The sequence below is a fragment of the Sphaerodactylus townsendi genome, linkage group LG02, assembly GCF_021028975.2.
Source record: "Sphaerodactylus townsendi isolate TG3544 linkage group LG02, MPM_Stown_v2.3, whole genome shotgun sequence".
In the NCBI taxonomy this organism is placed as follows: Eukaryota; Metazoa; Chordata; class Lepidosauria; order Squamata; family Sphaerodactylidae; genus Sphaerodactylus; species Sphaerodactylus townsendi.
In genome coordinates this window covers 81,298,634-81,324,430 of record NC_059426.1, presented here as the reverse complement: position 1 = coordinate 81,324,430, position 25,797 = coordinate 81,298,634, and positions in this window count along the sequence as shown.

The following is a 25,797-nucleotide window of genomic DNA, read 5'->3' as shown; positions in this document are numbered from 1 at the left end:
AAGATGGTTAGTTATGCAAAAATTTTACATCACAGGCCACTTAAAGAACTGTATTTTCAGTTCATACATGTGGTACACATGCATTACTTATGACTAGTCCTCATGCTTCAGTTTTCATGGATCTCTGGATCAACACTGATCTGGTAAAGGGAAATTGTAAGTACTTTTCTTTCTGAGCAATGACTTCATCTGAAAGGATTTGCCCCCCTCCCCCTCCCCACACCACCGCCTCTTTTTGCAACAAGCTTGCCATGTGCAGGCCTTCTCTTTGCTCATTCACCAAAGCTCTCCCTCTAGTTTCTGGAAATAATTTGTGATTTGGAAGTGCCCTCATCAGTTTCAAAGAATTTCAGGGGTTTTTTTAAGGGGATAACAGACCACTCGTCCATCTAGCCTGGTCGCCACCCATGGCTTACAGCTAATGTTTCATAGGTAGATCAAGGTCCATAACAACAAACAATTACAATGCCAGCTTTTGCTTAGCAAATGCTTGTGAACCCTTCCTGGGCTGATTTTGTTGTACTCTCTCTCTCTCTCTCTCTCTCTCTCTCTCTCTCTCTCTCTCCTCTGCATCAGATTCAACTGAATATTTCTGGAGAAATCCCAAAGAAAGCAGCTGAATGACAGCTGGGCAGCCCCAAACACACTTCAGAAAGCACATTCTTTTGAGTGTCAAGGTGTATCAAGAGAAGGTCGCATTGTTCAACTCTGCTTTGCCACTTTCAATATGGTTTAGTTCTTTCTTTCCTCCCAAGGGGGAAAAAACCTGACAATGATTTTTCCCCCTGTAATAAAACAAAAATAGCACTACTGAAATCTGAGGGTAATTCAGGCGATCTCATTGTACAGTCTACAAGAAGACTGAGGTTACTGGATAGCCTTTTCACTGGATAGCATTATGTTTCTGGTGTTCCTGTTTCACACACTGGAAGAGTGTTCTGCAGAGAATCAGCTCAGTATGCATGATCACCATTTTTTGTGAAATTTGTCAGAGAACATATTTTGCTGCTGTGGTATGTGCTATCTGACACTTGTATTTTTGAGGGTACACATTTCTGTGCCTTGAAGCTGCAAAATAACTGCCGTATATACTCGTGTATGTCGACCCGCATATAAGTTGAGGCACCAAATTTTACTACAAAAAACTGGGAAAACTTACTGATTCGCGTTTAAGTCGAGGGCGGGAAATGCAGCAGCTACTGGTAAATTTCAAAAATAAAAATAGATACCAATAAAATTACATTAATTGAGACATCAATAGGTTAAATGTTTTTGAATATTTATTTCAAAGAAAAACAGTAAACTAGCTCTATAAGTGGAAAAGAGGATAAACAAAAACAATATGGTCTCAACAATAACTGTAAAAGTACAAAAACCTTAGCTCAATCAGCAACCAAGCTAAAACACAAGAGTTAAAATCCCTCAAAACTGGATTTTTGGTCAGGGGAGGAATGTTTATGTTAGCAGTACCAACACTTCAGAGTATCTTTAGGAGACCCTCCTGATGATGCTACCCAGGTTTGGTGAAGTTTGGTTCAGGGGGTCCAAAGTTATGGACCCACAAAAGCGTAGCCCAATCTACTATTAGCTTCCATTGGAAACAATGGGGGATGGGAGCACTCACTTTGGGGATCCATAACTTTGGACTCCCTGAACCAAACATCACCAAATTTGTTTGGTATCATTAGGAGAGTCTCTTGAAAAAACCCTGACATTTTGGTGCTGCTAGCCTAAAAACTGCACCCCCTGGAGGCCGACAAAGTAAAAACCCTAACATATTTGTAAAAATACACCTCACTCGCATATAAGTCGAGGGGGGCTTTTTCAGCACGAAAATGTGCTGAAGAGGTCAACTTATATGGGAGTATATATGGTACGTTGGCCTTTTCACACAGGTTGGCTGTAACACCAGGGGGACTGCATATAGAAAGCAATTCTGGTGTATGTGAAATAAGAGCCCCAGAAATGTAATACTTGAAAAAGTCTTGTCTTGTGTTCAGCACTGTGTCATTACACCATTTCACCCATTACATAGCAGGATGCAAATTGTATATCAGCAACTTGTTTAAATTTGCATACCATAAAAACAACTGATGGGTCTTAATCTCAGTTCTGTCACAGTACCATTTGTCTCTTATATTTAATAGTAGCGTACCCGGCCACACGTTTGCTGTGGCTCAGATTACCTCCGCGTTTCCCGAGGAGGGACGGCTCACTTCCTCCTTCCACCCCTCCGGCCACACTTCCCTCCGCCGGCGGCCACCTGACCTTTCAGTTCTATTCCCCCACCTGGCACCACTCAGTTCTATTCCCCCGACCCGGCACCACTCAGCTCGGGACTCTGGACCAATCGCCTGGACCTCCGCGTCCTCCCACGGCAGCCAGCTTGCTTCCTCCTTCCGGTGCTCCGCTTGCGCCTTCCTGCTGCGGCGGGCTTCTGGCTGTCTCCAACGGCTCAGAGGAGTCACACATGTGCACTGGATGCCACCCCTGCCTATTCTATTTACCTGCCTCAGATGTGGTATCTGAGGCTTCCAAGGAGTGGAAAACACGCTCGCACGTTTGAGCAGCGTTCCCTGAAAGTTTCAGGGCATTTGCTCCAGTAGTTCCTGAGTTAGACCGTGAGGAACAAATGCACGGTTAGCTTTTTTTATATATAGATTTTTAAGTAAAGTTTAATGACAAGGGGGGACAGAGAAAGAAGGAAAGTATAGGAGATGGAAAAAGAATGAAAAGCAAGTGAAAGTATAACAAAGATCCAACTACAGTTTCCATATTGAAGGCTGTAATTGAAGATAGAACCTAGGTCTGTAAGGGCTGAGAGTGAGGGTCAGGGAGAGAGGAAGAAAATTGACAGAAAATTGACAGAGTAAAACTTGGATGCCATCCAGTATCCATTCAGTAGACAAACTTGGATGCCATTCAGTAGACAAGAAAAATCTGAGGGAAGATGATGAGGAAAACCCCTGAGGCAGTTATCAGATGGAAATCTATTATGCATCTCCAACAGATAAAGTGAAGCTCAATCCAGGTAAGGCAGTGGAACTGTTTTCCAGTTCCAATGATACACAATATCTGAGGAGTCAGTTTGTTCTGGAAGGGGTTCCTGTCCCTCAAGAAGCAAGTTTTGCTGGATCTTGGCCCATGATTTTTTGCTCAGGTCCCCATCCATGGTACATAGTAACTTTTATTATATTCAGCTAAAGCATTCCTTGAAAAGTGTGACCTGGCCACTGAGTGAAACTAAAGTGCAGTTATTTGTAACAAACAAACTAGTTTTCTGCAACCACAGAAGGGCTATGTTACCTGTATGAGGATATATTGCCACCTAGTGAGAACAGCAAGTTGGAATAAATGAAGGAAAGATGATTGACTAATGTGGAATACCTGAAGCCCTTGAGCTCTTTGAACAAAATGTAAACACATAATGGAGAAATTTTATTTTGTTGGATTTATATCCCACCCCATCCCCAGAGGGGATGCTAGTACTCTAATTTTAAATATTATCCTTCATATGAATGTGTGCACTGTCAATATTTATTACCTGAGGCAGTAAATAGTGATTGACAATTTAGACATATATAGATGAGGAGATGATTTCTATATTTTTGAATCAAGCCAGGTTTTTTTACTCTGTGTCACCTAATTCTCCACCTTATCACACAATGTCTATCCATGCTGATCCCATGATCTCCTCTGCAAACTTTTTGGTGATCAAATATGACCCTCGTTTCCCTTTTCACTACCAGAAAAGCAGTTGAAACCAATCCCATACTTGGGCACAAGCTGTGTTGCCCATCTTCAAGCATGTTTTGGTCACCCAATTAATTATTAGATTATAGCTTTACTTTCTGTTTATTTATATTAACTCAAATTCAAGCACCTCTGCTGTCCCATATATTTTCTGGGTAATTAATGTCCTTTAATAATCTCTTTTCAGAGGTTCAGTAGAAAGAACATTGATTTGTACCCTTTCATGTTGCTCAGGAGTGGAGGAAATTACTTTCATTATGTGACACTTTAGGCTGGAAGAAACCTTCAAACTTTGCCCAGCAGAATGTCAACATTAAATTGATTAGTTTCCAGTTTGAGCTAATGTATCATTTTATGGCATGGCTTTTAAACAGGTGGCATAGATGGCTCTAATTGTAAATTTTTGACTATTGCTTAATTCAAAACTCTTGCCTGTGAGCAGAAGAATATGCTAGGCTTGGTGCTACAGATCAGCACTTTGATTTTGTTTTTAAAAAATCAGTTTTTGTCATATTTTATTTTATTCATTCTTTTCTGCTATTTGCATTCCTGTTGTGGGAACATCCCATATGTCCATAACAACATGTATTTACTGTACTGACACCCATGGTTGCTACTCACCAGGGGGGTAGTGATGGCATCTACCTAGGGCAAAGAGATGGATGGATGGCCAGTGGACCATCTTCCAGTGGGAAGAAGGTGGAAGAAAACCTCTCTCCACCAACCTGCCCAAACTGTTGAGAAGCTTTTTCTGGCATGTCTAAGACGTTATGCTTTGTTGCACCTTGATAATTACATCCCCTAGAGTACTCTGAGATGTAGGGTTTCAAACAAGAGTGCATAACCGAGAAGATCTTAACATTTATTTATTCATTCATTTATTTATTTATTTATTTATTTAAGTTATATCTGGTCTTTCTCCTCAATGAGAACCCAAAGCACATCATTTTCCTTGCCTCTATATTATCCTCACAACAGACCTGTTAGGTAGATTGGGCTTTGAGGGTGTGATTGGCCCAATGCAAGTCAGAAAGCTTTCATGGCAGAGAGGGAATTCAAATCTAGGTCTCCCAGATCCTAGTACTACACTCTAACCACTACACCACACTATGATTTAATAGTTAGAAAATTTTGCTTTGTAAACTGGCACAATGCCACTGTCAGTTACATGAGGATTTTTTAAAAAGTCAACTCCCACCACTGAAATCAATCCAGCATAGCACAAACTGATTGACTACTTATAGGAATGGCTAACATGACCTAATAATGTTTTCTCCCAGTCTCTGATTTCTATTATTCTGTAATAAACAAACTTACTCACATGAGTCACATCTCCTTTGAATGTTTCTTTTCACCATGGATAGATCTGAAGCTTTGCATTGCCCCACCTCCACCCCCCACCTCACAAGAGGCAGCTGGATGACTTCATTGGCTGACTGGAAGCTGGGCAAAGAGGTCATCACCCTTCCTCAACACAGTGTGGTTGCTTATGCCTTCTGGTGCTGTGCTGGAAAAAAATTGTCTGCACATGAAATAACAACATGATCCCATGGTGGTACTTAATTTATAACCACATTTGTAAAGACAAAGAAAAGAAAGAAACAAAATACTTTATCATAGCTAGATGAAAGAAACCCCCAGCTGAGCTTCTGCATTGTCTTGTGTGAACAAAACAAACTTTTTTCTATTGTCAAAGGACTGGCTTGATGGATTTAATAAAAATGAAGCACTGTTAGTAGGTTCCAGTGACCTAAACTCACATCAGTGAAATCAGTTGTATTGCAAAATACATATGGAATACGTAACACTTTGACTGTATACTGAAGTACATCCTCTCTGACCACCAGAGGATGTAAGAAGAGAGCAAAAACATACCAGCCTTATCTGCTATCCTATTTGAATTAGCATGCAGGTAAGATTCCAATACAGTAGGGATATAAGTAACATCTGGATTTTTTATATCAGTACTGATAGAAATCTCATAGGAAGCAGTGAGGTGCAGTGTCTAAACTCCCATGGGACCCAGAGCGCTTCCCATGGGAGTCACGTGGAGGGCACAAAACCACCTCCTCCCCATCCTCCTCCAGATGGTGGCTGGAGATCTCCTGGAATTACAAATGATTTCCAGGTACAGAGACCAGTTCACCAGGAGAAAATGGCAATTTTGTATGGTAGATTCTGCATTGCATTCCACTGAAGTCTGTCTTCTCTCTGAACCCCTCTTCCTTGGGTTTCATCTTGAAAATCTCCAGGTATTTCCCAGTCTGGAGCAGGCAACCCTAGTTCTGCACAACGTAGGATGTTTTAATAATAACTATATCTTCAATGTTTGTGATGTCTAATTTGTAAACAAAGGAGCCTAGAAGAAAGAGCAGGGGACACAAACACATAGCTGTTCATAATTTCTCTGCATCTGGGATTGTAAAGAGTGATGTGTTGGAATGCTTGGTAAACTCCGCACAGTAAACTCCTTGAGGTTCAACAAAAAGGCATAGAGGCCAAAGTCTGATGTTGCCTCTTGGCACTGGTATTCAGAGGTTTACTGCCTCTGAATGTGGAAGTTCTGCACAGTTTAAAGACAGATTTTTCAAGAGCAAGTCAAGAAAGTAAATTCTGAGTTTGTGCCCAAGCAGCCCACAGCAGCTTCTGGCCTTGGCTACCCAGGCTGATGAATGCTCACATATAAATTCAAAAGAATACATAAGCTCTCTCTCGTTCTCTCACTCTCTCTGGGAAGAACCTTTGGGTCATCCAGGGGTTAATTGGGCTGCACCCTTAGCAATTAGAGGACAAATCTGCAGCGCTTGGGGTTCTTGTAGATACAAGTGTGAAATAGGCATTCAGAGGAGGTGATTGCTTGTACTGTGGCTTATTTGGGCAGGTTTGATATTAATCCAAATTGGCTATTATTTCTGGCAATGCTTGGGAGAAATGCAAAGGAATGAGTGGAATAAAACATTATTCACAGCAGTAATAAAACATTTTGAAAGCACTTTAAGTGTTATGTTAAACATTTTGAAAGCATTTTGAAAATGTTGTCAATGTTTTTTTATCTCTGCTGTGTGCTGTGGCCCATTGCTGTGTTCAGATTTGTGAGTTGAGACATGTTCTATAATGTTATGGTGGCTTTGAGATGACCTGGTGCAAAAAATCATTCTTTGGTTGTAGTGGCCTTTGGTCATGGTGGTGGAGAGTGGCTGCCCATGGCCGGGGGGGGGGGGGGGGCGCAAAAAGATTTTGCCCCAGGCTCCATTTTTCCTAGCTACGCCTCTGGTGAGGTGTGAATATTCTCAAACTTGAATTACAGTTTTATTGTGTGAACAGTGCCACTGAACACTCAAAAACATTTTCAGGTTGCATTGAACACTTAAAAGTGTGCATTCCAGCACTGCTTTCCCTTGGCTGCCCTGTCTCTTGCCTACCATTGGTACAACTCACCTGATAGAAAAATAATAATTTACATAGAAAGGGTCTTTCTGGATTGCCTTGAGCATGCTACAATGAGAAGGGAGGAAACAACCTTTTTTGTTTACCTCATTCATTAAAAGTAACCTGTCACAGTCATTGTGCCATTGCATTAGTTGGTATTCAATACCTATAATTCCGTGGTGGTGAACCTTTGCCACTCCAGATGTTATGGACTACAATTCCCATCAGCCCCTGCCAGCAGGTATTCTATGCACATTTGCACATCAGAAATTCTGTGTGAACTTGTGTTTGGGAAAAACCAGACAAAATGTTGGAACAGATTCCAGTACAATTTTATAAAGAAGAAACCAAGAGATAAGTGTGTGGTATAGGGAGAGGGAGAATAAAGTATTGTTCCTACTGTAAGGCTGAAACCACTGAGACAAAGTTTACTTAGATGAAAAACTTTATTGATTTGGCTTGGTCCAATCACCTCTTCCCCTTTCTCCCACCCTTGGTTCCCGTTGGCTGTTGTGTTCCCGCTTTGGGACCAGGACAGTAGGAACTGGTGCATGCTGGGAGTTGTAGTCCTGACACTTACACCTGGTCTAAAACAGCATCCTTCCCAAATTCACCCATATCCATTCATCCAGTTGGGGGCGGGGCCCTGACAGACTATTTGAGATTAGGACCATGGCACAAGGGGATGAAAATTGAGCACCTTCCCCTGCTGCCTCCACAATGAAAGGGGAGGGAGGGAGGTTACTGCAGCTGTCTTTTATAAAAGAAAACACTTTGGACATTAATCATCATTCATCTCCCAGCATCTCCTTGGACCTGGAATAATGCCATGAATTCAAGTAATAATGAGAACTGAAGAACCAGGTTTGAATAGTGTGATTCTGCTCACTGATGGCTCACTCCTGGTTTGTTTCCCTAGGACAGGGGTCAGCAACCTTTAACAACCAAAGAGCCACTTGGAGCTGCAAATACTTTTTGACATCTACAATGAAGATAACACTGTATATATTCTCATGCAGGGAGAAGTTCCCTACTTTGGGGCCCATTTTTACCCATCAAAGCAATTCCCACCCACCTCCCCATCAAACAGTCCCGACAAGTGCAATCTTGCAGGGCTGCAGGTAATAACTCCTTTAAAACCTGACATCATCTTTCTCACCTGGACTCAGCCAGGCTGCCATCCTCCAGGAAAGCCCCTGGAGCTCAGTGGAGCTGCTGGGGGGGGGTCTTCAACCCAAGGTGGCACTGCTGGGGTCCCCCATGTGGTCTCCCCAAGAAGGACCCAGGGAGGGGGAAATGAGGCCACCAGGGGCGTACCTAGGCAAATTGTAGCCCGGGGACAAAACTTGAGTTTGGCGCCCCCCCCCATGGGCGGCCACCCTCCCCCATCATGACCAAACAATGATTTTTTTGCACCAGGTCATTTCTAATCACCATCACATTATAGAACATGCCTCAACGCAGCAATAGTCCATACCACTCAGCAGAAATCAAACATTTAGGCAATTTTTTCAAAATGCTTTCAAAATGTTTTATCACTGCTGTGAAAATGTTTACGGTGTTATATCCAGCACCCCCAATTGACCCCAGCATTGGAAACACAGCACAGTGCTGGGAGGAAGAGAGAGAGGGAGAGGACAGGGACAAATTCCCAAGTCATGCTTTCCACAGTAGTTGCACACATTGAATTTCCATCACTGACAAAGGCACTTACTGACATGAACTCACAGTCTTCTGAAAATAACTTTAACTTAGAAAACATAGTCTTGGAACAACCTTGAACAACTGCTTTTCCCTCTGGAAATATGTTTAAAGCTTCCAGAAGGTAAGAAACTCATCTGTGGCTCATTCCAATGATGCAGAATAATGCACCTCAAACTGCTTTCAGTGCTCTTTGAAGCTGTGCAGAATGGCAAAATCCACTTGCAAACAGTTGTGAAAGTGGTTTGAAAACGCATTACCTTATGCGTGTGCGGAAGGGGCCTTAGACACTAAGAAGGCACCCCAGATTATTCTAAGAAGCTCAGTTCAGAACTATTCGACAGAGATATAACCAGCCAGCTTTGCTGAAGTTTGGACGCCTGGGCACTCATTCTGTGGGCAACATTTCACCTTCAACTGCGTGCCCCCATAACATTTGCCCCTCCAAAGCAAACTTCAGCAAAGTTGACTGGTTCCTTTCAGGACACCCAGCAGCAGCCCTGAGGTAAATTTGGTGCCTCTACTCCAGAGCAAGACCCTCAGCAGAGCTAATTGCCATTGAAATTCCTACCACAGAGACAGCTTGGCGTAACAGCAAGCCTCACCCAATCCCACACCTCTCACTGCTTCAAATAGAGGAGAAATAGCAGCATTTCCCCCTCCAGAAGAACAAAGGCACACATACCCTCCCCTACTGCCTTCCACACACCTCCCTTTTAAAATGAAGCCACTCTACAACAACACCTAATGAACTACGCACATCATAAGCATTTGGTAAGCCCTGAATCTCCTACCAAACCCACACAGCACTACACCACGGCTGCAGAAACACACCCCCCCCCCCCCCAAAAAAAAAACTGAAGTGGGGAGACCCACAGATCTGCCCAGGGCACAGCAAGAACTACAGGAAAAAAAACTAATTCTAAAGAAAAGGCTGTTTTCTTTTTTAAAAAGCTAAGACAACAAACTTAAAAGTAGAACCAAAGCAAGAAGGGCAACAGCCTAGCCACAAAGCAGGGGGGGGGGGATAAACTGGGAGACACCTATGTAGAAATTTCAAACCTAAACTAACAGAAGAAGGTAAAATTATGAAACCACAATACTGGGTGCAGCGTGGTAACACACTTCTCTCTCTGAAGATGCCAGCCACAGATGCAGGTGAAACTTTAGGAACAAGATCTACCAGACCATACGCACAGTCCGGAAAACTCCATACAACAACCAGTTGAATCCAGCTAGGAAGCCTTTGACAATACAAAAGAATTTTTGTTTTGTAAAATAAGATGTCAATGGTAAATTTTCCTTGCAACAAGAACAGTTCTGAAGTTATGTGAACACATAGTTCAGAAATTAGTTTTAAGTCTACTCGAGTTATACCTTAGCTAAGATTTTACATCCTCTTTATTAAGGATTTTAGTTTTAAAGAATAATTGAATATTGAGAAGGGATCCCACCACTGGTGGGATCCAAAATTTTTAGTAACAGGTTCCCTCGCCAGCCCCCCCCCCCCCAGCAAAGGGGGCAGAGGCGTACCTAGGCAAACCTGAGCCCTGGGCAAAACCTGAGTTGGATGCCCTTCCCATGGGCAGTCACCCCACCACGACTCTCAAAAATTTTTTTTTTTGCACCAGGTCATTTCTAAGTCATCATCACACAATATAAAAAATGCCCCAACTCACAAATCTGAACACAGCACTGGTGAAACACACAGGTTCTTTGATAGAGACTGGTGAGATAAAAGGTACGAAAGGCTGAGAATCCATGAATTGCAAAGTACCTGAAAGGGATTAACCCAGTTCAGGGAGTGACATTATTAGTCTAATCGCTATATGGAACCTTTCTCCACGTTCAAAGGCAGGGATGCCTCTCGAGTAGGCGAGGGTGTGGAGATGGTAAAGCTGACCCAATTAGTAACCCCCTCTTGGCACACACAAATAATTAGTAACCCACTCTCGGGAACTGGTGAGAACCTGCTGGATCCCACCTCTGGATCCCACCCTTCACCCCTGCTGGCTCGCTGGATGCAAAAGGCAGGAATGCCTGTTTTCAGCTCTCATATACTTAAAAGGAACAAACCTCTCTGGAAAGATGCATCTCTCTTGTAAGGTGGCTTAAAGTTCCTTTCCTTTCCTCCCCCACACCTTTGCTGGCCCCCCCAACATCAGAGAGGCTGCTAAGCACATAATGCAATGCAAGGTAAATACTAGTATTGGGGGGGAGAGGGGATTCTAGTAGGATTCTTTAGTTTTTAAAACTAAAGACTTTTATCTCAACCTATGCAGAGGGGAACCTGTCTGCTGATGCTTGCTGGGATCCGGAGGACTGGGCTCCTTCAGTGGGAGACAGTCTGTTTCCAGCCAAGCAGTTTGTGAGGCCTCCCCCCCCACCCTCCTTTCTCTCCTGTAAGGAGGATCTAGGTGCAGGAAAATCAAGGTGGGCAAAAGGTCCTTTCCCTTTACTCCCACACATCTTTCCTGCTTCCCCCCATCACAACAGAACCCCCCTCAACAGAGACAGAAATGCAAGGGGGGGAGGCAACCCCAGGGGGTAAGGGAAGAAAAACCCTGGGGGCGGGTTTTTTCCTATTTTCCTTTGGTTGGGGGTGTTTGGGAATTGGGATCTCATTTAGTTCCTCCTTTAAAAAACTTTTTCAAGCTGCTCTGCATCCGGCAGAGAGCGGAGATCCTGGGTTTCCTCTTTCCTTTAAAAAAAAAAAACCTTTTCAAGCCTCATGCTGCAGCAGAGAGTATCACGACGTCTCAGGTTTGGTTTTTTTTTTACTTTTTCAAGCTGCTTAGGGAGAGGAAATCTTGCAACCCCCCCCCCCTTTTTTTTTTACTTTTTCAAGCTGCAGGGAGCCAGCCATGGAGGGAGACTGGGACTTGAGAGTCTCGTCTCAGGAGGGGGTTTTTAAAAAACTTTTTCAAGCCACTGAGCAGCGATGGCTCAACTTGGGGCAAGGAGGGAAGGGGAGCAATGGGCAGGGCCGGCGAAAACAAACCTTTCTCTCTCCTCTTGTGACGAGGCGGCTGCGAGGAACATGGGCTGCTGGCAGCTGGATTTGGAGGCAAAAGCCGGAGCCTGCTTCTTTCCCCACGTGCCTGTGCTGCCTGCCTGCTGCTGCTTCCTCCCAGGCCTGCTCTTCCCCTCCCTTCTGTGCTACTGCCTGGGCAATCAGCACCGGAGGAGGCAAGGCATGCTGGGTCAAAGGGAGGCGGAGCTCCCCGGCCCTGCTCGGGTGGCTTGCTTGCTTGTTAGGGCTGAGAGGTGGAACTGGCCCAGTGGGCCACTGTCCGAAGTGGGCGGGGCTAAGGCAGGAAACAGGAAAACAATCTGCTTTCTCTGCAAAAAACAGGAAAACAATCTGCTTTCTCCCCGTCCTGCTCTGGTGGCTTGCTTGCTTGCTTGGGCTGAGAGGTGGAACTGGCCCAGTGGGCCACCGTCCGAAGTGGGCGGGGCTAAGGCAGGAAACAGGAAAACAATCTGGTCCACTGCTTTCTCTGCAAAGATCTACTGCTTTCCCTGCAAAGGTTTGCTACTTCCACGACTGTAAGTCGATGTGACTAAAATTAGGCCTCTCCGGGGACAAAGGGTACCCTTTGTCCCTAGGCAGGAACGCCAGTGGAGGCCACCCAAAGCAGGGTCGACCCTTGACCCCCCCCATTCAAGGGGGGCAGACTGACATTAGAATTGCTCTGAAAATCTGTCCTCTTGCAACTCCCTCCCATTTTCTGCCCTTCGCTGCTCACCTGTTCAAGAGGATCCACCAGCGGTGCTCCACTCTCGCCCCGCCCCATCATCACCGGCATCAGCCAACCAGGCAGCTGGGACAGGGAAGCCGGAAGTGGCTTGGGATAGCTGTCTCGGGCTGTGCCTCTCTAGGAATGGGGACTCTTTCCCATTAACCCTTAGGGCAACTCTCCGAAGGAGGCCGAGAGGACCCAAGCCACGCAGAGCCACAATGCAAGGACGAAAGAGCCGCATGCGGCTCCAGAGCCGCGGGTTGCAAACCCTTACCCTAGGATCTATCAAAGAGAATTAAGTGTTGATGTTCAGACATGTTTCCTCTCCATGAACTGGAGGACCTAAACAACTGTTGCTTAACAAGGGCTTGGTCTTAGTTCTGTGCTGGATGTGATCTAGTGGTTTGCAGACTGTTCTAGTGTTTTTGTCATCCAGAAAGCTTTGATGGGCACTTGACTGGGTTCCTTAGAAGCTGAAGGAACTATATTATATTACCAGCCCTGTGAACTGTTCAGACCCAAAGGATTACTCTTTCCTCTTTTCTAGGGCTCAACTGAAAATTAAATCCATCATCCACAACTCTATTTTTCTTTAATTCCATCTCTCCCCTTCCATTAAAGAATGTTTGTGAAAGAGAGTGATCCTCTGAACTCTGACTCCCTCTGACTCCCTCTGAGAAAGGCTTGTGCTCCGTTTAACTTAAAGAAGTTAAGTTCCAAAAGCATATAAGAAAGGAATTTCATAAACTGTCAATCGCAAAACATTCCATACATTCTCTCTCATCCAGAAACATCCATGTGTGGTCTCTCAAGAGGTCATATTTGGGGGCTTTGCAGAGGGGAGTGCAGACAAGATTTCAAGCACTCTAATGTGCATATAGTATACAAAGTCTCAAAATCAGAAATCAGAATTGTGAACTTTATCATTTTAGATATATATTTCTTAGATCCTAAGTAGCACCAGCAGAGTCATGCTAGAATAGAGGCAACTTTCCTCTCTCCCTCCACTGTAGTCTTTTGTCCCTTCACCTCCCAGCTGTGCTTATGGAGGTCGATAGACTTGAACAGTGTGAGGAGCAAATGGAGAGAGGGGAAAATGTAAAAAAAAACCCTCCACCATAGATAGAAAAGTTGTTCTATTGCAGGAGCTGCTGGGGCACCAAGGGAACAGCAGCAGCTCATGATCCAAGGCCATACCCTGCTTTTTAATGCCCATATGCAATTTAGCTGCTGTATTCTGCACTAATTGAAATTTCTGGCCCATTTTTCAAAGGCATGTAAACACTTTGCAGTAATTGAGCTTGAATGTAATGAATGTATGGATAACTATGGTAAAATGTTGATTTTCACTGAAGCATTGCAGTTGGTATAACCATCAAAATTGGTTAAAGGATATTGTAAGGCTGAACACACTCAAAGTCGACTTTATAAAAATGAATGAACTGTATTGATATATGTCACCCTAGGTACAGGGTGCTGGAACTGAGGGTTCTTGCTCTCAGTCCCAGTATATATAGGGTGTGCTACTCCTTTGGAGTAGCAGGTATCAGGGGATCAGGAGAAACGAAACTGAAATTTACACGGAAACTGTGGTAGGACCTTGGTCCTGACAGGTATAACATATTGCAGAGGAAATCTGCAACATTTCTACCTGCAAATCCACATCTAATAGAACCACCAGATTACAAACTGTGACTTTAGTGGGCGAATGCAACTCCATATAAATCTGGATCTCATTTGCCTCAGTGGACCATATTGAACCAATAAATAATATAGATTGGATAGTTTAACTGAAACAAATTAAGCTGTTTATTGAGGCAAAATAGCCATTTCTACACACACAGGGAATAAAGCAGCCATGAAGGCCCAGGATAGAACTAGTACATGCAATCTAAGATAGAGCTACTGCATTCAGAAGCAGGATGCAAACAGTGAATAAAACCCTTAGTGTTCAATGCAAATACAATAGGAATAAAACAGAGAGAAAGACAAAACCATACCATTATGTTTTATGTTTTAATTATTTTGTAAGCTGCCTTGAGCCCTGTGGGGGATTGGCGGGATAAAAATGGAATAAATAAATTCATATAGATTAAGAGCAAACAGTTGCAAATGGTTTGGTTTTGTCACTAGCATTTTACCCATGCAGCCTTTAGCTTACCCAGTTAAAAGCTGTATGTTACTTTAAGGCTATTTGCTTTCAGCATACATTCCCAACAGTTTTTTTAAAGCATGTATTTTTCCCTCTTCAGCACTGATCCCACTTTCAGTTCTGTGATTCCTCACATTTTGTGAATAGCCCCAAGATGTGACTTTTTCTCCCCTCACTGGGAAAGAGAAGCAAATCATGATGCATTAAGTTTTCTTCAGGTTTCCCCCTCCCCCATCCCTGCCTTACTCCCACATCACCATAGTTGTTTCTTCTACTTGACCACCCACCTCCTCCCTACCTTCATTCCCATGCCACCTCCATTTTGGGACTCTTGAAAATTTCTCCAGGATCCACAGTAGTTTTTATTTATTTAATTTTAGTGGCAGTAGTCTATCTACAGTTGATACAGTATGTGAACTCAAAACCCCTTGGCTGTCTTATAGTCCAAAATTGGACCACTTCAGACTGCTCGACTGCACCAATGTAGACAGAATTCTGGCTGCAGTTCAACCCACCACTTGCCTCTTTGATCCATGCCCCTCCTGGTTAATAAAGGCCAGTGGGGAGGTGTTACAAGACCCCCTGTTGGAAATCATCAGTCACTCCCTTGAGCAAGGACTTTTTCCAGGGAGGTTAAAAGAGGCAGTGGTTCGCCCACTCTTAAAAAGACCATCTTTAGATCCTTTGGATATGGTCAAGTACCACCCAGTATTGAATCTTTCATTCCTGGGTAAGGCAATTGAGAGAGTGGTGGCGGAGCAGCTCCAGATATTATTGGATGAAGCAAAGGTGTTGCATCCCTTCTAGTCCAGCTTCCATGCTGGTCATGGGACAGAAACTGTGCTAGTTGCCATCATGGATGAGCTCCATCTTCAGCTCGACAGAGGCAGGTTGGCGCTCCTAGTCTTGTTAGACCTGACTGCAGCATTCAACATTGTCGATCATGACCTTTTGATCTACCGCCTCACTAGCACAGGGATATGAGGATCAGTCTTATCTTGACTGACCTCCTTCTTCAATGACTGGGGGTCACAGGTGGCATTGAGGGGTGGGGTCTCCAGGCTGTGCGAAACTGTATGTGGAGTGCCACAGGGAGCTGTCCTCTCTCCAATGCTATTCAAAATCTATATGCGACCCCTTGCACAGCTGGTACGGTATTCTGGGCTTGGGTTTCATCAATATGCAGATGATACCCAGCTCATCCTCACAATGGAGGGCCAGTCAGCCTCCGCCCCTTAGGCTTTCCCTCACAGTTTGGAGGCCAAGGCAGGTTGGTTGTGAGAGAGAGCAGACTGATGCTGAATCCAGTGAAGACGGAGATTCTTTGGCTGGGTCGGGGGGAGAGACCTCCAGCTTTCCAGTTGCCAACATTAAACAGTGCAGTGTTACATCTGTCCACATAGATAAAAAGTCTGGGCGTGACTTTGGACTCTGGCCTTTCACTGGAGATCCAAGTCACTAGGACAGCCCAGACTGCCTTTTTCCATCTGAGGCAGGCACGGCAGCTGGCTCCATGTCTCTTCAAACCTGACCTAGTCACTGTAATCCACGCAACGATCACTTTGAGAATAAACTACTGTAACTTGCTCTATAGCTTTGTCTTTGATCCAGAAATTGAAACTTACCCAGAACATAGCCGCAAGGTTGCTTATTGGGACAGCCAGTCGTGATCATGTAACACCGATCCTTAGACATCTGCAGTCAAGTTGCAGGTAATTTTCAAAGTTTTGGTATTAACCTTTAGAGTCAAGTTGCGGGTATTTTCAGCGTTTTGGTATTGACCTTATGTGGTTTTGGACCTGCATATCTTCAAGACTGCATCATCCCATATTGCCCTTCAAGACCCCTCCATGCATTGGAGGGGGACCTTTTGTTGGTTCCTGGCCTGGCTTCAACATGAGGCAGGGCTTTTTCGGCCCTGGCTCCAGCCTGGTGGAACAAATTACCAGCTGAGGTCAGAGCCCTGCAGAAACTAGCCTTGTTCCACAGGACTTGTAAAACCTGGTTATCCCACCAGGCCTTTTCCACCTACCCAGCCAGATTAAACTGTACTATCATCTCTTCATGACCTCTGGAGAGGGGGGTAGGTGAGGGAACAAGTTGGGATGGATGTATTTAAATCACCATCTATTTTATAAATTATTTATTCCTTAATTATATTGCTGTACTGGAATTTTGGAAGGCGTTTTATAATTTTTAATGCTTTGTTTATTGAATGCTTTATTGTGTTTTAATCTGTTGTAACCCACTCTGAGCCCTGTGGGAAAGGGCGGGATAAAATATGATAAATAAATAGATAGAATGGTGATCCTGAGAGAAATTGGCAAGGCTGGATTCATGGAGGAAGTGTGTCCTCCACGCAAACACTTGCAGTTTTCCCCCCTGGATTTGGCAGCATTTAATCTTTTATACACTGCTGCTTCTCCTGTGATCCTGCCTAAATGGATGGGAGGAGGGGCTTTCTCAGCCACACAGACACTTTGCCTTGGAAGCACTTTCCCTTTTTTCAGAAAGGACATGGGAGGTAGGGATCTAGGAACTCCACCCCAAGCACTGAGCAGATTGATGTGCTTTCTACTGAAAAACTTCTTGGGGGATGGGGGGTAGCTCCATCCTAATGGGTCAATAGTTCTATGCTTTTGTTCACCTTTGAAAAACATTTTACTCCAGGGACATTATGAATGGTGTTCTTGTAACATTTTCCATGTTCCATTAAATACCGACTGTATGAGACCATATCATTTGGCTTGGTCTTCAGCTTTGTTGTGACTATCTCCACTCATGTTATTAGCCAGGTTCTCAGACACTGTTCTCACTGACTATCACTGCAATTTGGAAGATTATACAGACTTTTCCCACTGATAATTCTCATTGTTGAACCTGGAGTAGGCTAACACAGGACTGCAGGATTTGGTAAGACTGTTAGCATTTCTCCACATGACACAATGATTGGCTAAAGACAAGCACATGTAGTACATCAAATTAGACTACACTATATACCACCACTGTTCAAGGAAAAGAATTTCTCATACATGGGGGCACTTTAGCTAAACAAATGCCTGGGTTTGCATTATTCCAATAAAACAACTATTATGACCTGGATTAGCCCCAAAAGGCATCTGACTGTTTTTTCTTACACTTAAAGAAATACAAACAAAAATTACCTGACAGAGTAACACATTATTGGATAACATGCTAACTTGAAAAAGGCCATAACTGGTGGACTTCTTTGCCTAATGTCACTGATCAGACATACTTCAGTCTTCTCTTGATAACCTTCAGTTTATTAACCCTCGGCAAAACTACTTCTCCAGGCACCAGTTCTGAACAACCACTGACACAAGATTTAGATGAATAGGAGAGGTACAGTTGGGTGTTATCTAAATACTGATGGCAGTTCACTCCAAATCCCCACCACAGGCAGCATGAGAACCACCATGGTGGCCTGGTTAGAGTCTGAGACTAGGACCTGACAGACCCAAGTCTGAATTTCTTCTTTGCCATGGCTGCTTGCTTGGGTCAGTCATACACACTTAACCTAACCTACCTCATAGGGTTGTCATAATGTAAGCTCCTTCAAGTTCCCATTGGAAAAGCAGACGAAGTATAAATGAGGTAAAATAAAATAAAATGTTGAAAAGCATAGAGAATAAAATGGAACCTCCAGGGACACCATGATGTAAATACCACTGGATCAAGCAGTTATCATTTAAGGTCATCCTCTTGTACCAGTTAGCAAGGAATAACCAGAATTATGTATCTATGAAGAAGATTTCTCCTCCAATAACCATTCCAGTTACCTGGCCCATAAGAATATCAGGAGACTAGTTTAAATACTTTGCCGAAAAAGGTATTACTTCTCACATAATGATAGTTACTGAGCTTGTCTATAACACTGGACCTGAAGTTTATCCAAGCATTGCAATCAGACTGTGCCCTCATACTATCTTGAAACAAAATGTTGACAATCTGCTGTACATTCAGATTTTTTAAAAAAATGTTTAAATTTATTTTCATATCCATCATGATTAAGTCTCTATTCTTTTTAATTCAATGAAGTCTAAATCATGGCAGATAAGAGGTCAAATTTCAGTATTTTTTAAAAACTGAACTTCACACATCCTTGGATACTGCAATATCATTGTGCTATAGCAATAATTCACAACTGGGTCTTCCTACATGGACAAAATAACCAGGTTATGGCCAATTGCTACAGCACATCAATAGAGCAATCAGCATGCCCATGTCAGCCTGAATGCGGAGCAATTTTTGAATATTGGCAGACTTCTATTTTGCTTCCAGATAACATCAATGTTTCAGCTCGCAGTCAGCTGAATATAATTACTGAGTTTTTATCATTAAAACAGTTACAATTACAAATATTTTAACAATAGTTTTGAGACTGTTCCAGGATTTGGGGGAGGGCAAGGATTGTTGGTAATGTTACAGGTTCCAAAACACCACTTTACAGAGAAGGATGCTTCTATGAAAGTATGACATCTATCTTTACCTCACCATTTCCAAACTGGTGGATAAGACAGAGAAATAATGTTTTAGAAACTACATTAGTTAGTATATAATGAGCAAAGTTACAAGGAAGGTAAGGCTGAAAGGAATAGTTGTATTTGTATTTGAATATGAATATGAATTATGCTTTGTCTCCTTCCTTATTTGAAACCAACATGACATGTTTCTGTTCTACAGAGTGCAATATACCATTTCCCTCCTCTGCATTCCAGTAAGAACTAGAGGTCAGGAGAAAATGTGGGTTTGAAGTATGTTTCAGTTACAAGACATAGACTTTATAATTTCTCACAAGGTACTCATGGATTATTACCACAGTAAGCTCTTGTTCCTTATCTTTCTTGTACTTCCAACTATGCAAAGATTCTCCGAATCAAAGATGTTTCCCCTTCTATAAAGCAAACAACTTCATGGTCAAAATTTCTTAGGCTGATTCCGCATGGGCAGCAGTATGAAAACGGTGTGAAAAAGGTGTAAAAGGGTTTAAAGCAGTGTAAAAGGGTTTATACTGTTTTCACACTGTTTTCACACCGCTGTTTTTGGCCCATGCGAAATCAGCCTAAGTCTCTGGCCCTTTACACACAAACCATTTTGCAGCAGGAAATAAAATGTTTCCTTCATGGAGTTCAGTATGGTTTTTAGCTCAAAACCTTTTATTTCCTGCCTCAAAATGTTTTATTTGGATGCTGTTCCCAAGCAATCTTTTCTTTGAAAATGGGGTTAAGGAAATGTTTCTTTTGTGGAATCATTTTCACTTGTTGTGTAGGTCTCTTTAAAACATTTCCCACACCACTCTGCAATCCCCAGACTTCCTTGTAAGTGCCGTTTTGTGAGCTCATGCTGGCAGTCTTGCACTGTATTTCTGTCATTTTAAAAAAATTGGGGGGGTGTCTACATAATTACATGGACACAACATCTAGAAAAACACGGCTTTGAAGCCTCATAGTGCTGAATCTTAAGATCGGCCAAAAAAAAGTGTGTTGGGGGGGACCACAAAATGGCTGCCAGGAAGCATTTTTGAAGAAGGAGTGCATATAAACGGAGCTTTTTGAAAATGTTTGCGAAAAGTTTACAAAATATTTTCAGAGGCTTGTACACGAAGGGCCTATGTCCTGAGTTCATTTTCTGCTTTGTTTGCTGTATTTGCTTGTAGCCAAGGAGTTTCATTGAGTTAATAAAGCTTGAGTCTGCCTTTTCTGCAAGTCACCAAATTTTCAAATAAAAGAGACAATTTAAAATCAATTATTATTGTTTTGCATTAGTTTCACGTTGGAATCCCAATGTATGAGCTTAAATAAGTATCCTTTTTTAAAAAAAAATCTATCCTTTTTTGTCCAACACAAATTACATTGGGGCATAGACCAATTTTACAGTTTATTCTATTAGACAACGGGACACATTGTGTTCTGAGAATAAAATGTGAACATATCAGGTTCTATTAGAAGCTAGATTATTTTCTAAAAATAAAAGGATAAGAAAAAGTAATAAAAACAGAAAATGAATATGACTTTTTGTATACTGTTTCCTTTCTTCCTCTGTCCTGTTCTCTGTCACTTTGCCATCCCTCCTTCTGCCGCCCTAGAACAAATCCAGGGATATGCTTATAGACTTGTAATGCTGCACTGGTTGCTTGTTCAATCGAGGGGGAAACCTTAAAATAAATCCTGACTACTTCAACATTTGTCTCCAATGTCTAGTAAGACATGTGAGAAATGTTAATCTATCCCCCATGTGCATACCATTTCCAGTGCCTGCCAATACAATAACATGTTTTAAGCAGCCATGCCACAAAAAAGCAAAGAAGCAGTAGTAAATAAACTATGGAGAAAGACATATAGTTTCCCTTCCACTTTTATCTCTTAACAGTCTAATTGGGCTGTAATGAGTTTGAGGCTGGCACTCACCACCAGATTTTGCCCTCTTTGATGCGGCTTTTTCCTCAGAGCTATAAAAATGCAGAGGGAATCTATACCAAGATATTACACCTCCACAAGAGTCTCTGGGCTTACCATAAGATTCTTCTCTTTGCTCCAAATGACCAAAGCCACTAATAGGCCCCAGCTATCTGAGATGCTTGAGCAATGAATAACAAGTAGAGAAGTGCCACTGTGATTCAAGCTCCAAAATGTGTACCAGTGGTGACACTGGCAGACCTCAAACTGTTATGTGGAAAGAATAAGGGGGAAAGAATCAAAGAGATATATAACAATATCTGGCACTAGTATTCTTCCAGAAATACATGGAGGCAACTCTTCTGTGGAGAAATGGTGCATAAATGAAGCCTGCTCAAAGTGTGAGCTACCAAGTTGCATGTAGACCAGCAGCTAGCTCACTGGGATTTCAATAATCCTAAGTTCTACCCCCTACCTCCAATATTTGCTGCACCACTGCTCTGCTTGGCAGGCAGTTGTTTAAATAGACAGTTAAATCAGTCACAGATCATAAATAAATGCCATGTTTAAAAAATATCACCATCTGATGATTGTCTAATTAATCCTTAGGGACATTTATTACTGCTGACCTGTTTGGATTGGCAGAGTGTCATGCCTTCAGTTTTTGAAAACCCAAGGCATTCTTTTTTTGGCAGCCATGGAAGAATATAAGAAGAGCCCTGCTGGATCAGAACAATGGTCTACCTAGTCCAGCATCCTGTCTCCCACTCAGTGGCCAGCCAGTTCTACTAAAGGGCCAACAACAGGGCACAGAGGCAGAGTTCTTCCCCTGATATTGCATACTGCCACTTTATTTTAGTTGGAAGGAGTTAGGGTCTCAATTCTTCTATTATGATGATAATTGGTAGATGAATCAGCTTGGTCTTTATTGGATGAATGAGCAGACTCGAGATTTGTGGTTAATGTTGTGGGGTTTGTTTGTTTGTTTGTTTGTTTGTTTATTACTTTAGACTTCATAGACCGCCTCATCCCCGAAGGGCTCTAGGAGGTTCACAATAACAGTATATAGTAATAAATACTTAAAACACATCTAAAATCCGTAAAATTAAGTAAGCAGCATAACAATTCCAACAATCAAAAAACCCATGTCGGTGGTGCTCAATCTTAAGGCTGGGAGGGGCTGACAGTGCCAAAGATGGAACCGACCTGCCAGAGATGGTATGAATATGGTGGGAGCCTTACGAGGGGGCAGCAGATTTGCATCCAGCCTCTTCAAAGGCCCAGTGGAACAACTCAGTTTTACAAGCCCTGCAGAACTCACCAAGGTCCCGCAGGGCCCAAAGAGCTGAAGGAAGAGTGTTCTACCAGGCGGGGGCCAGGGCTGTAAAGGTCAGCCGCATCATTGAGGGGCCGGGGACTTCCAGTAACCCCGCCGTTGCAGAATGCAGCAGTCTGCTCGGGACATATGGGGTAAGATGGTCCCGTTGGTATGAAGGCCCCAAGCCATGAAGGGCCTTAAAGGTTAACACCAACACCTTGAAGACGATCCAGAATTCCACCGGGAGCCAGTGTTGTGGTCCTTCACAGTTGTGGTCCTTCACAGTTTTAGTTGTGGTCCGTCACAGTAATAAGGAATGAAAAGGCAACTGCTTGCTTGCCTTCCTTTCTAACGATGGGTGGGCAAGTTTTGTTTATTTACTTTATTTATACCTTTATTTTATCCCCAGCAGGGACCCAAAGTGCCTTTCACTGATCTCTCCTCCATTTTGTTCATTAAACTGTATGTTATTGCCCTCTGTTCTTCCATGACACAGAAAGGCATCTTTTATTGTAGCACTGGCAGTGTACAGGTTGATATGTTAATTAACTGACTGCAGGATGTCTTTTTACATTATTTGTAGTCCACCTTTATGTATTTGTGGAAAACGTTTATTAGCTGCCTTTCTCCCTTGCAGAAATCAAGGTGGCTTACAATACAAATAAAACCATGATAAAAATGCCATAAAAACAATATGAATACAACAGTAGTAACGACACATAAAATGTCACAATTTAAAGAACCGTTTGTCACTGACACTCAAGGTGGAGTTTTGATAAATGTGTTAAAAGATAGCATCATACTTTGGACCCAACTCTTGCATTGTTTAAAACTACTGGCTCAGAACATGAGCGGACATTGGTTAAGTGCCAAATTCAACTGATAGACACCCATGAAGCTGCCTTCTATTGAATTGGACCCTGGGTCCATCAGGGTCCGTATTGCTCAGACGGGCAGCCATTCTCCAGGGTCTCAGGCTGAGGTCTTTCCCATCATCTCCTGCCTGGTATTAGGTCTTGAAACTTAAGCCAACAAACGGACTCTGTATTGATGATCAGTAGAGTTTATTAGTCAGAGCACCAAAGCTTGGCAAAGCCAGTTCTGCCGAACCTGGCATTTGCAATCCCTTTTATCCCATTGTTGGTCCTTCCTCCCATTTTACCAAGAATGTGAAAGATAGTTTTTGGAGCTGAGGCACCCCAAGGTGGGTGACATATAGTGACAGAGAGCCACTGGGCTTCCTGCCCCCATGACATCAGGGAAACAATCCAGGTTCTCATGAGATAAGAGCGTCAGGAGAAGCCTAGTTATCTACAAAGCCATAAAGATAAAAATAGTCCCAGATAGTAGTGGTAACATATAGCAAGCTGGTTACATATATTTTGTAGCAGCATTGATCTATAGTTTTAAGCAATCACATTGAGTTAGGAATGCATCTTCATCACATAAAGTCCCCCTGTCACTTGGTCCTTTTATCAGGAGATGCTGGGGATTGAACGTGGGAGATCAGGAGATGCTGGGATCTTCTACATGCCAGGCAGGTTTTTTACCCCTTAGCCACAGCCCCCCCTCAAACAGCCCTTTGGTCCCTCAAGGTCAGTATTTTCTACTCTGACTGGCAGCCACTCTCTGGGGTCTCAGGCTGAGGTCTTTGATATCACCAACTGTCTGGTCCTTTTAATTGGAGATGCCAGGGATTGAACTTGAGATCTTCTGCTTGCACAATAGGTGCTTGGTCACCGAACCACAGGCCATCTCCAAAAGTCAGGTTAGCAGGGCTTCAGAACAGGAAAGTGGTTTGTAACTGAATAACAGAATTAAGGACCTTGATAAAGTGATAAACTGTAATTCCAAATGTATCAAGGTGATTCATATAAAAGTGTTCAAACTTTTATTTTCTACTGAGAGTGATTTCTCTTGACAGTAACTGGTTTATTTCTTAAATGCTACTTTATCCAATTGTTCTGTAGTTGGAGGAGTTAGGAACATTAGCATACCTCCCCAGATTCTCCTTGAAACTGGCCTGGGATCACTCCTTTCATCAAAAATATTTCCCGTAAAATTTTTAGGGATTATGCTATCAACCTTAGAGTTATTTCCCTAGATAACTGGTTAGGGATCCCAAACCCAGATATGTTTCTTTTCATGCCAAAGGAGAATCCTTCACCAGACAGCTTGCAGCTCATACCGCTGTTTCCAAACATTGTCTGTTAACTTCTCCCTCTATCAACTGTCAGTTCTAAACTGTCAAAACTCTCCAACAGGCATTCTCAGAATTTTGTTCAAACTCCATGTCAATCAGTAGGGTTCTATGACCAGAACAACTCCTTAGAATGCAACTGTCTGTCACAGGGAGCTACAGACAGTGGTGGGATTCAAATAATTTAACAACCAATTCTGGTGGTGGGATTCAAACAATGTAACTACTGGTTGTTTAAAAGCACCATTTTAACAACCAGTTCTGCCAAAGTGGTGTGAACCTGCTGAATCCCACCACTGGATATTGAGGAAAGTGGTGTGCCCCTTCATTAGTCTTTGAAGGTTTTCTACCATGCAAGTGGGCCTGACCAAGTGGCCTGCACTACACAACTGAGCCATAGTTTTCCTAGGCAGAGGCTACAGGAAAGAAAGGGAAACTTGAAAACAAAGGTTGACTGGTGAGTGGGAAGGGAAGAAGGAAGCAGGAAGAGGAAGAGGCTATGGGGGTTTTCATGAATGGGAAAGAGGAAATAGTGGGGGAGAGGGACATGAGATGAATCCCACAAGTCCTTGCAGGTTCCCACTTGTAGTAATATAAGATTCTCATTTAAAATGTCAGAAGAAGGAACCTTGGCTCTAAGCTTGATGGATTTGTGCAAATAGCAGATTCTGGAAAGTTTGCTTTCATGCCACCTTAAAAACCATATGCTGCTCTCTGTAATGAATCATAGATGTGATACAGATCATGGCATTGCTGATGAAACAAGAAACTCTGTATCCAGACCCCTCGTCAGTTTTCCTCTGTTCCTGTAACATTTGTTTGAATATGCAATGTTTGGTGTACAAAGATGAGAAGAAGTCCCTGCAAGGGGCAGCAAGTGGGCAGTTTGATAGGACAGGGGAATTAGGACCTTCTCTACTTTAACTGTCATTCCTTGCCTGTCCTCAAATTGCTACTCATGGGGTATGATCCTGCTTCTGATTGGAAGCTCTCTCTCTCTCTCTCTCTCTCTCTCTCTCTCTCTCTCTCTCTCTCTCAGCTAGTCATGTAGTTAAGAGACTGTCTTTTTCTGCACAACACAAATA